Below are 12,777 nucleotides of genomic sequence, written 5' to 3' on the forward strand. Positions count from 1 at the left end.
CTTGTGAGCCATTATTCAATTGGTCCAACAGCAGTTATTTTGGGGTGCAGTTCTCTTCGATCCTGGATACAATTCCAAGCCACTGAAGATCATCTACACTGTGATAATTCTTCCTTTGGACAGGACCGCTCGATTGGTAACATGCAGCTACATTCTGATATTCATAATCTGATGTGTCTTCTGATGGCCTTCAAGGTGGCTGTAGTTAAACCTTTACTTAAAAAGCCATCTCTAGACCCAACTGTCTTAGCTAATTATAGGCCAATCTCCAACCTTCCTTTCATATCAAAAATCCTTGAAAGAGTAGTTGTCAAACAGCTAACAGATCATCTGCAGAGGAATGGCTTATCTGAAGAGTTTCAGTCAGGTTTCAGAGCTCATCACAGCACAGAAACAGCTTTAGTGAAGGTTACAAATGATCTTCTTATGGCCTCTGACAGTGGACTCATCTCTGTGCTTGTCCTGCTAGACCTTAGTGCTGCGTTTGATACTGTTGATCATAATATCCTATTAGAGCGATTAGAACATGCTGTAGGTATTACAGGTACTGCGCTGCAGTGGTTTGTATCATATCTATCTAATAGACTCCAATTTGTTCAAGTAAATGGAGAGTCCTCTTCACACACTAAGGTCAGTTATGGTGTTCCACAGGGTTCAGTGCTAGGACCAATTCTATTTACATTATACGTGCTTCCCTTAGGCAGCATCATTAGAAGACATAGCATAAATTTTCACTGCTATGCAGATGACACGCAGCTCTATCTATCCATGAAGCCAGGTAACACACACCAATTAGTTCAACTGCAGGAATGCCTTAAAGACATAAAGACCTGGATGGCCGCTAACTTTCTGCTTCTTAATTCAGATAAAACTGAGGTTATTGTACTCGGCCCTGAAAATCTTAGAAATATGGTATCTAAGCAGATTCTTACTCTGGATGGCATTACCTTGGCCTCCAGTAATGCTGTGAGGAACCTTGAGTCATTTTTGACCAGGACATGTCCTTCAACGCACATATTAAACAAATATGTAAGACTGCTTTCTTCCATTTGCGCAACATCTCTAAAATTAGAAATATCCTGTCTCAGAGTGATGCTGAAAAACTAGTTCATGCATTTATTACTTCCAGGCTGGACTACTGTAATTCATTATTATCAGGATGTCCTAAAACTCGCTGAAAAGCCTTCAGCTGATCAAAATGCTGCAGCAAGAGTACTGACAGGGACTAGAAAGAGAGAGCATATTTCTCCTGTATTGGCTTCCCTTCATTGGCTTCCTGTTAAATCCAGAATTGAATTCAAAATCCTGCTCCTCACATACAAGGTCTTAAATAATCAGGCCCCATCTTATCTTAATGACCTTGTAGTACCATATCACCCTATTAGAGCACTTCGCTCTCGCTCTGCAGGCCTACTTGTTGTTCCTAGAGTATTTAAAAGTAGAATGGGAGGGAGAGCCTTCCGTTTTCAGGCCCCTCTTCTGTGGAACCAGCTTCCAGTTTGGATTCGGGAGACAGACACTATCTCTACTTTCAAGATTAGGCTTAAAACTTTCCTTTTTGCTAAAGCATATAGTTAGGGCTGGACCAGGTGACCCTGAATCCTCCCGCTGCCACAGAGGAGTGTAGGTAGTGCAATGGCTTTGTAGACTGCAAGCATCATTGTTGTTGTGACAGCATAGACCTTTTCCAGCATCTAGAATCTAGGGACCCTCTGTTGATCTCACTGTCAAGTGACGCAGTGACATTGCATCAATTGACATGACCATAGAAAAGCAGAGTGTGAAAAAGTGAAGCCAACATGGAAGTTTGTTTTAATGGCCACCAGGGGGCTAACCAGATTTTAAGAAAGCTATTTCAAAATGCCAAGATGGTATTAGCAAAAAGCTAAAACGTTCATGTCAAGGCTTCAGAATGGGAATCTGCAAACCAGTGGCTGAAATCCCAGTAGCTGCATCTGTCTGTGAATATGACATCACCTAGATACCTAACCCTGTGTACCCAGTTAAAGGGATGGTCATGACGGGGGTCTTCAAAGTTCAGGAGGAGTCTTTGGTTTACTAATTGTAAAACCACAGTTGAAGTTCCTAGTGTTGAACAGCTTGCCATGTGACTTGTACTTGATAGTAACACCAAAGTCAGGCAGCTCAGTGAATCCATTTTTTTTTTTGGTCATTGTTGTTTTTGGCTGACAAATCCATAACTTATGTACCTGGCATATATTATACCTTGTGATATAAATGTGTTGAAACCCTATAGAGAGATAGGTAGGTGACAAATGAATTTTTCTATGTTTCTGACTTCTTTGGATATCTTTCCTTAGCAGCTACACTTATTAACTTTGGTGTCTGAAAAACTGGTCTTCCTCCCCCTCCAAAAGATTCATGGAGTAGAAGGACACTTCAGAAAATGCAACGAGAGACACCCCAAATGGGACAAAATGGGAACATATCGCTGCCATCACCAGCCTCTCCTCCTGTGAAAAGCAAAATTGAAAATTGGATTGATGCTATTTCTTCTTGTGATTATTTGTTACCGTATCTGTGAGATCTGATGAAATTGCCTTACAGAATGTAAAACCATGCTGCACTGGAGGTGCGAGAAAAGTAATTTGTCGCATATTGTGAAAATGCATCTTCTCATCCTTGCCAGCTCTTTCTTTTGAATATTACTGTGAAAATATGCCCCATTCTTCTTTGAATACAAACATGTATTATTATTGATACACCTATTGTTACTTCTGAGCTTAATCATAATGACCATGTTCTGCATAAATTTCATTTCAAATGTGCTTTAAAAAAAAGAAGAAAAGAAGGAAACCCAACACATGAAAAAAGTAGTAAAACTTTCTGCATGCTTGTTTTTTCTCCCACCCTGTCTGTAGGCTGAGTGCAGATCTTAGTCCTAATGATAGCAGGAAACAGGCTTCCACTGATAGTAAAGTTTGATTCACATGAGTCCTGTCTAAAGTAGGGGTGGGCAATTTACTTTTTCCAAGGGGTGTCAAGCAAAGCTGCGACCGTTCTGGATGGCTTCATCAATAAGGTGAATGCAATTCTGCACAATAATATTTTTTCTCTTTATAAACTGCTACTAGTAATGAAAATGTGAAATGTGAAAAAAATAAAAGAAAAAAGAAAAATTCCACAAACCAGCTGTGAACAAATGTTCATTTTTGTAAGATTTCTGTCAGGGACCCTGGTCTGAGCGACCCAGGGTCCATGAGCAGTTGTGGTCTCATTTTATATTATGTATCTTTGCTGCACTGTGCTGCTGTTGTTGTGTTCTCCATGCTTGTAGGTATAGGCAAGTGGGTGTGTGTATGGGTGTGGCTGAGCACTGGGTTTCAGGCAGGCCTGGTGGCTGTGTCCAGTCTGGAGGCTGGCCACACCTGACTCCTCGGGGAGCTACTTAGCAGTGTGGCTGAATGCTCCTCGGCGCAGGATTGTTGTGTGAGACTCCATGACTGTGCTCTTAGATAGACAAGTCCAGTGAGTGTATGCCCGCAGCAGTAGAGTGTCTTGACGGCTGTTTCTATTGTTTCTGGCAGGAAGTGCGTGGAAGGCCACAGAGCAGCAAGCACAAGGAGTGCAGATACGAGAGTGGAGAGCACGAGGCACAGACTTGTGGGAAGAAGACACGGCACAGGAGTCAGGGGAGCGCACGGGGCTTTATTGTTGGATTATTATTTACCTCACTGTAAATAAATGCATTGTTCACCACATGCAGAGTCCTGCATTTTTGGTTCTCCTTCCCCACATCCCCACATTCCCCACCGAAACTGTCACGGTTCAGAGGCTTTTTAATTATTGTTTGGGTTTAAGTGCTATTGATATTTTTGTTTGTTGTTTAAAGTTTTAATCTGCATTTTTTTTCTGGGGGTGAGAGGAATCTAGTTGGTTTTGGGCTTGAAAAATACATTGAAGTCGAATTCAGTGTTTGAGATTCTTCTGTTTAGCACTTTGCCCAAGCTTACCTGACAGCTGCGTGGTAGCCTATGTCACTATGTTCAGTTTCATGTTGCTCTACAATTGCAACAAATTCTTAGTACTTCAGTGTTCTTGCTATGATGCTAGCCATTTCAGATTGAAACTAGGGATAGGACTCGAATTTAAAAAATTATCTAATTAATTAGAGGCTTTGTAATTAATTAATCTCGATCAATCGCATTTGATTGCACAAGAAAATTTGCCCAAATCACAATTTTTTTTCATGAATATTGTAAACTCGAACTCTTTAAATTTCTGGTTGAAAAAAATAAAAACTGCATTTCAATTCAAAACAGAGGAACAAAATAATATCCCTGGCCAAAATTGAGCTTGACTTGAGTTGAAAAATAAAGTGCTATTTTAAGTACTTTAAGTCATTAGGCTAAAACAGTTTGATCGCTGAACATTTTAGTGCCAAAAATGACAAACCCATTGGACTCACAGCACCTCCATGCTTATTTACTGTCCGTCTTTTTCAGCCAGTTACTTAGACAAACTAGCCTGTTCACATTTTCAGAGCTCAAGGCAGCTCTCTTTTTTGTTACTATGTGACCTGTAAGTGAGAAAAGTCTCTCACGTGGGACAGACGTGGCAGGACTAATCAGATATTTGTGGGCCAGGACAGACAGCTCTGGGTGGGTCCCTGCTCAACTGGACCACCACCACAGTGGGCAGTCTGTCTCACTGATGGTGGAATCCGCTCTGTATAAACTCAGGTCATTGTTACACAGGGCTCCCTCATCTGAATCAGTCTGAGGACAATGAAGAGAGGAGGAGGCTCTTTGTCTTTGCTGGCTCCTTTGTGGTGGCATCTTTACACTGTTCCTGCAGCAGGGCCTCAAGGCTGGTCCAGTCCTCTTCTCGCGCTCCCTTTGCAAGACACTTTAAATCCTTAAAGCGTGGGTCAAGCACAGTAGCTATCTTGAGTCGCTGATGATTGAATATAGCTACACTTTGTGAAGGCAGTCTTAAATTTCACCATGTAGTTTCATTCATCATCGGAGACCTCCATGATGTGATGCAGGCGGCAGAAAGCAGGTAAAACCACTGAACATATGTCTCACCTCCAAGAAGCTCAGTCACAAATCTGTAGTAGACAGTTCAAGAAAGTAATTATTAATCTAAATAATAACTGTCAACTAAAGCTTTTTGAAGAAACAGTAACAATAAGTTTTAAAAACTGTTTTATTTGCCTGCATGGCTCAAGGACAGCTGGGAGCTTTGGGAGTTTTACCAGCTCTGATGGAATGAGTAGCTTGTGCTTTTGTTTGTCTAAAGCAGGAAAAATAGCCTCTTGATTCTTTAGTAACCAAGAAACTATATCCAGGGTTGAATTCCACTTTGTGGAACCATTCTGTATGAGTGGCTCTTTCTGTTGCCCCAGTCTTGTTTGCTCCTGGTGTAGTTCCTCCATATTAGCAGGGCTGTCTGTAATGGATCTAACTTTGCTTGCTTTTCAGTGTCATAAAGCTGCTTATCCCCTGTCTTCTACCACTGATAGTGGTCTACAGTCCTGAAGTCAGTTATTTTATCAAGTTTGGGCTGCCGAACTGGGACAGCTAACGCTGCCAGCTCCCACAGTTTCTGTGCTCGCTGCAACATGCTTCACACTTAGATGGTACCCTATGGTTGTAATGCTTCAGTGATATGCAAACTCCTGTTTGCGCAGTTTGCACAAAACCACGCTTTTATCAAGGCTTCCGTCGGGTAGTCATTTGAAATGAAATTTGTCTTCAATCAGTCCAAGCAACGCGCTTTCTTCTGATTTATCCATTTTTGTGTCCATCAGTCTAATCTGCATACTAGGTAATTGTGCATTGACAAAATTTCCCCTTTGCTTGGAATGTAAAGTGTGATTAAATGCATTATGGGTTTTTTTAACGCGCTATTTTTTTTTAATTAATTAATCGCAGTTAACGCATTAAATTCTCACCCCTAGTTAAAACATCAACAATGTAATTCAATTTTAGTATTGAGGTACACAATACTTCTTGGTGTATAACACAATGCAAAAATACTTATTTCATTTCTGGGTTCATTTAAGTCACTTTATCTTGCATACAGTTCAAAACTTGGACTTTATTCCCTGCCAGATTTGGTCGTAAAATCTGTCAATTTGTCTGATTTCAGCTCCAGCCAATCAAAGCTGGGACTGAAAGGTTACCTCTGTGAACAGATCACTCCCTGTTATAGTCCCTTTCATACAGTGCATTGCTGCCAGCTCCATTATAATTTCAAACTTTTTTTTTTTTTTTTTATCCCATGTTAAAGATGAGGAACTGGGCTGTGTCTTTAACATCACTTATCACTTCAACATCTGTTATTACAGACGAAAAAAGTCAGAAATGTCCAAGCTCCAGATTTCCAGCAGTGCATTTGATCGATTTTGTTACAATTTGCCCAGAGAAGGGCTTGTTCTTAAATTACTTAAACTGCAGTCAAACAGCAATCTGCTCCTCACACGCACCTCACACAGCTTTACCTCTGACTTCATTACATACTTTTATATCTGTTTCTTGTTAGAAACTCTAGATTCTGTATCAAGCACTTTTTTGAGTCTTTGGTGGATGAAATGGAGCTAACTATACGACTAACTATCCTAATTTCCTATTGACCTAACGAGGTCTGTCAGGGACAACAGAAGGGTCAGGTGTGGCCCAGGGGCATACAAAGGCCAGTTCTATTCTAAAATAACTACTCTGTGCAGGTTTCTGTACTGCAGACTGGTGTTTCTGTCTACTCTGTGGGCGAGAGTCAAACATCAACAAGCACAGGCAAAGAAGAGAAGGCTCCCTTGATTTACTAACAAGCCCTGCTAAAATGCAAAAAGAACAAGCAGTTCATATTATGAAAACTAACCGTGCTGCTGACTGAAAAACACTTAAACCCACTGTTGCTAACTGGTATGTGGATCCCTGTGTTCAAAAGGAGACATTCCTAGCCTGTGTTGAACACTTTATTAAGATTGAAGGGTTCACTGACTAGGAAGTTATGAGTTTGCATCAAAGATCAAAGAGCAGCAGTCCTGATGCAAGATGGGAAACATCCTATTTATGTGGTCGTTTCGTCTGAAAAGTGCTCCACAGCAAAGCAAATGACAAAATCAAACAGTGAAATAATAAACACAAAGAAGATTAAAATTAAACAAAGAAAAGAGAAAATAGCAAGAATGGAAAATTAAGATAGAGACAAGCTAAGAAGATGCAAAACTTAGTGCATCTACCAATGTGTTTGGGAACTTGAAATTATGAGGCTGTGATTACTAACATCTGCCCATTTCTACTGCTGCTACTTTTCTGATACTTACACTGACACTTGCACTGATGAACATCCAACAATGCATCTGATAATGAGGCTGTTGTGTTAGCGTCTGACAATAAAGAGATGCAGAGAAAAAAATACAATTTTATTTTATTTTCTAATCTGGCTTTATGATTTTGTGTTGTGGCAGCTTAGTTTGTTCTTGCAGCTGAATATGGCTGATGCTGTTTTTGTGCCTAACTGTAAGGAAGAGGACTCCCTTACTACATTTATTTGTATTATATTATCTGTATAGCACTTTAGAGCACACCTTTCACTTTATTAAAAGCATCTTATCAAGCACTTTATTTAGTATTGCACTTTAAGCATGGATTTGCACAGTAAAACATTTGCACACAAGAAGTTTAAATATTTATTGATTATTTATTGGGAAGTTTAAAATCAGTTGGTAGCCTTGTTTCAGATCCTGCACAGCTGCTCCTCATCAAGGAATGTGGTGGTTGTCTGTCAGGAAAGAAGAATGGTGATTGAGATTGTGATTAAGGTTTACCAGTAAGGAAAACTAATGCAAGTGTGTGTGAAATCTAGGAATAAAAGTGGTGCAAATAGGTGTTTGTAAGATAATGATTACTCACCTTTCTTGCCTGTGTCCTCTTCAGGGTGTTTGGGCAAATGTTTCCCCGGGGGTCCAGACACCATTTAAAGGTTCGGGAGAGACCATTGGTAAAGAGAGTGTGGTGAATCTTTTGTGCTTGGGTTTCTGGGTTTTATAGTATTGGGTTTGGTGTAAAATTAAAGTGTGAAATATTTATTAATATGAAAATGTGAAATGTATTTATGTATTTATTTATTCTAATTGATATATTATATACTATGGTGGAAGGTTGGGATTTAAGAATTTACCTAAGCGTGGAATAATGGTTAAGTCTGTGACAGCTAAACATATTTAAGGCTGCCAGTTGTCATTAGAGGATTGATTGTGCTGTGAAGAAGCTTGACAAGTGAATTTTTGTGAGGAGAGCTGTATGGCAAATAAATACTTTTTGTTCCACTACACTTGCCTCGGTCCATCTCACTGTGTTTCCAGCCACTAAGGGCCGCCCTGTTACACTAACTGATGCTGCTGTTGCTAAATAAGAGAATCCTGTTTAATTCGTGATGCTCACTGATGATCTTTGACACTTAATGTGGGTCAGTTTGAAACTCAGGCTGAAGTACTGCTCAAGTTTGAGGTCCACGGTGAAATGGTATTGATCTAAGTCAGTGGTGGGATTTCCAGGGAGTGATCCAAAAACATAATATTATAGATGTATAATATTAAGATGTTTGTTGGACATCACTGCTTAGATTTGCTACAGCACTGAAAGTCTGGTAATACCAGTAATGCTTTTATCATTGCAAATTTAATATATTGCTGATATATAGTACTGATTTCTGGAACTTTGAGTTTGCACCTTTTTTGCCATCTGTTATGTTAAACCTCCTGTAGAAACCTATTTATTCCCAGCAGAACACAACTTGTGTTTCTTGACAATGTTTAAATATAGTCCTCCTCTTCAAATCTATCTTGGGGACAGAATTAAGTTGCTGTGTCAGATAACATCTACTCTTGGTGTTCATTCCCCTCTTACCTGCTGTTAGCCCTAGTTAGCATATAATGCAAATGAGTCTCAGTGGAATCTGTGAAAATAATTGCCTCAATTATCCAGACATCCGCTTCACTTTGATATTGAAATCTTTTTGCCCATTAAAATGTAAACAGATAAACACTGGCATATTTATGCTTTCTCACAGTCAAAGGCAAACAAATACACATCCACACACGAAAAAGACAAACGCTTCCTCCATACATAGAATGCCAAACTGTTTTTTTCTCTTTTGTTTCCTAAGCATTAATCCATCTGCACTGGGGAATTACTCATTTTAGCTACATGTAACGGAGTTATTTATAGTCAGATAACTGATAAAAGTATGTTTAATTGAATGATGGTGTGACGTTCAAGAATGTTATTTTACAAATTATTTTATCGTCATCTTCTGTTATTTTCAACTTTTGCTGCATCTTTTTGAGATGTTGCATCAACAAAGCTGTTGTAAAACCTTGAGTTTAGCATCATAAAGAATAGGATAACTTACAAGTTACTGGACAGCTTTAAGTGCTGTGCATCAAAAACTAAGCATGCATATGAGTGGCCAACTGGAGGTCATTTTGTACAGACTTTGTGAGACTTGATCAAACATTACCTTACCTAGGGATGGGTATTGATAAGATTTTCATGATTCCGATTCCATTTTTGATTCTGTGTAACGATTCTATTCTTTATCGATTCTCTTATCGATTCCTTCTTTTTTTTTTTTAAAAAAAAGGGAGAAGACTAAGGTCGATTAGCTTAGAACTTTGTTTTATATCTTCTCTTTGAACAAGATAGAAATTTAGGAGTAACATGGCCTTACAAACCCAACAGTGAGATCTTAAGAGATCCACAGCTCACTGACTCTTCAATGGGGTGTCACGGGGTCCCCAGGAAAAAAAATTGTAAATGTAAAATAATAAAATAAATATTCTTCTGTAGCAATAACAAAGTATAACATAAATTATTCTGTAGCAATTACACAAGAATATCCAGTAATGTCCCTGCCTACAATTAAACACTTTCACTTACCGAAACTCGAGGGCATCTGCTGTGGCAAATGAGTGCAAGTCTTTTACCACAAACTTAGTCACTGCTCGGTGACATTCATCTATCCTGGCCTGAAAGGAGATGCCGGTAGACTGCAGCGACAGCTGCCAGCATCTGAGCCAGCCAGACTCTGTCTGTCTCTCTCATCATGGTCACCTAAATGCACAGTAATGGCAGGTTTTGTAATAAGGCAGATCGCGCTAACATAATACACTGATTATTTACCTGCTGCATTAACGGGAGAGGACATGCAAACGTTACCGCTGCTGCTGGGTTAGGATTCATGAGTCCAGAGCGGAATTAACAAGACAACATTCATTTAAGGTCATCGCGTGTTTTGTGAGCAAATGCTTTTGCATATTCGTTGTGTTTCCTCCCTTAAATGAAATATCAACTTTGCAAGTATTGCAAGTTGCCCTTGAGAAGAGATATTTTACTGTTATTTTATCATTGCATCAGAATCATATAATAAGCATTGCATTAAAGCATTTATTGAAGCTATTGACATTACATTAAAGTTTGGATGACAGTGATTGTTATAACCTCATGTTAATCTTCTATTTACAGGTGTCAGTATAATCATACAATCTTTCATTGCAGGTGTAACCTGGATCATCTTTATACATATTGCCGCTTGGTGCTTATTATGGAGTTGTGCTCACGTCAGTAAGGGTTAAAAGCTACAGTCAGCGGGATGTTTGGCTGATCTATTGTGTGAAGTGACGGAGAGCGTAGAAGGCCGCACATGCTTACAAGACACTTACATCATGTTATTTTATGATCTTTTATTTAGTTATATCTTTTGTTAACCTTTCAGTAGTGTGTATTGGCAATAATTACTCATTACTTCATTTACTCATCATCATTAATTGTTATTTCATTAAAGAATTTCTTTAGGCTGTCGGCCTTATGTTACAACTTCTATTACAGGTATCGTCATAGTCCCATATTAACATTTTCTATTACAGGTGCAGTGATAATCCTTTTCATATACATGCATTGTATTTTTGTGCTTGCCAATGAGGGGGGCTCGGTCAACTAGTGGAGGGTCGGAAACTTTGTTCGGCACGAGGACCGAACAATCTATTGTGTTAAGGATCTTGAGCTATAGAAAGAACACGCTTACAAAACACAGACACCATGTTATTCATCATTATCCTTTATTCATTTATATTCTTTTATTAAGCTTTGAATAGTGGCATTTGATTAGAACGTTTATCCAACATATTACAGGTATGGTTTCAGTTAGGTTATTGCACACATGGAGGGTTGGCCTCTGTCCTTATAGACAGAGTGAATGCTGAGGTCGAGGCACACACGCACACACACAAGCAGTAGTTAAACTCATGTATAGGTGAGAGTTCAAATATTTAGAAAACAGTTTGCAAGGCCTTGTCACTGTTTGATTATGCTTGCAGGAGAGACGGTTTGTTCCAGGGGATAAGCGGAGTGAGAAGATTACTGGGAAGGATCTGGCCTCGGGAAGAAGATGTTCTTTTAATGTGTTAAAAGTTGTCAACATTGATTGTATTGTACCTACTTTACGCATGAGGGGGCGCTCTAATACCCTGATTTTCATAAAAACTATTGTTGTGTGGTTTTCGGTGAGAGATGGATGCTGTCTGCGTGCAGTATTCATCTCCCACACGTGTGTTCATAAAAATCATCGTTTTGACTTGACCCGGCCGGACCGGTGTTGTTATTTTGGTTTTCCTCTTGTATCCGTCCCCAATATTTTGAACCCGTAACACCCTGTTGTCATCCGTTCTCGTAAAGGATAATCAAACTTTTGAGTGTTTGAGCCGCCATGTTTCCTGCCAGGTAAATGACGCTCCGCAACGTGGTGACGTCATTCTGGAATCGATAAGGGAATCGTTTGCAGAAATGGCAAACAATTCCAAGGAATTGAAACAGTGGGAACCGGTTCTCAACAAGAACCGGTTTTCGATACCCATCCCTAACCTTACCTTTTGGAGTAGTGTAGCGTTCAGCTCTATCTTGCCAGCCCAATTATAAAAGGTTGGGATACTGTGTAACATATAAATAAAAAGAGAATGCAATGTTTCGCTAATCTGATAAATCCATATTTTATTCACAATATAATAAATAAAAAGTCAAGTTTAAACTCATTTTGAATTTTGATGGCAGCAACATGTCTCAAAAGTTGTATAGGGACAATAAAAAGCTGGAAATGTAAGTGGTAATAAAAAGAAACAGCTGGAGAAATATTTTGCAACTAATTACGTTAACTGGCATCAGGGCACTAACATGACTACATATGAAAAGAGGAAGAGATTCACAAAAGTAAAAATTGACAGAGATTCACCAATCTGCAGAAAATTGCTTCTGTAAATCATTGAACAATTTCAGAATAATGTTCTGCCACATAAAATTGCAAGACTGTGGATATCATATCAATGATATCTACATGCCATCATCATAAGATTCACAGAACCTGGAGAAACTCAGTACTGGAAGCCCGTGATCTTTTGGCCCTCAGACAGCATTGTATGAAACACACACATGATTCAGTCGTGGAAATCCTTGCATGGGCTCAGGAACATTTCTAGAAATCAGTCTGTTAACACAGTTCACTGTGCCATCCACAAACGCAAGTTAAAACTCTATCCTGCAAAGAAGAAACCAAAAAATCAAATTTTTTACTAAAGCCGCTGCCTGACTTCATGCTTCATATAAAATCTAACCCATATTTATATCAGCATTTAATGTAGTCTTTCTTTACACCATGTTTCATCTCTCTACCAGTGAAATTCAAATGAGCTAACTAAAAAACAGCACTGATCACTTTGGCCTTGCTTTGGCAGAGGTAGTATATCAGTTTAGCTTG

The 12,777-nt window shown here is 39.2% G+C and overlaps 1 long non-coding RNA gene across 1 annotated transcript; it reads right to left on the reverse strand.

Moving 5' to 3' along the window:
* Nucleotides 1–7,646: 7,646 nt before the first annotated feature.
* On the reverse strand, nt 7,647–7,957 carry LOC120434064. Its single transcript, XR_005608920.1, has 2 exons — nt 7,884–7,957; nt 7,647–7,752 (listed from the first exon to the last, which is right to left on the reverse strand). It is a non-coding gene; the product is annotated as an uncharacterized LOC120434064 (long non-coding RNA).
* Nucleotides 7,958–12,777: the final 4,820 nt, after the last annotated feature.

This window comes from Oreochromis aureus, linkage group 17, assembly GCF_013358895.1.
Source record: "Oreochromis aureus strain Israel breed Guangdong linkage group 17, ZZ_aureus, whole genome shotgun sequence".
Lineage (NCBI taxonomy): Eukaryota > Metazoa > Chordata > Actinopteri > Cichliformes > Cichlidae > Oreochromis > Oreochromis aureus.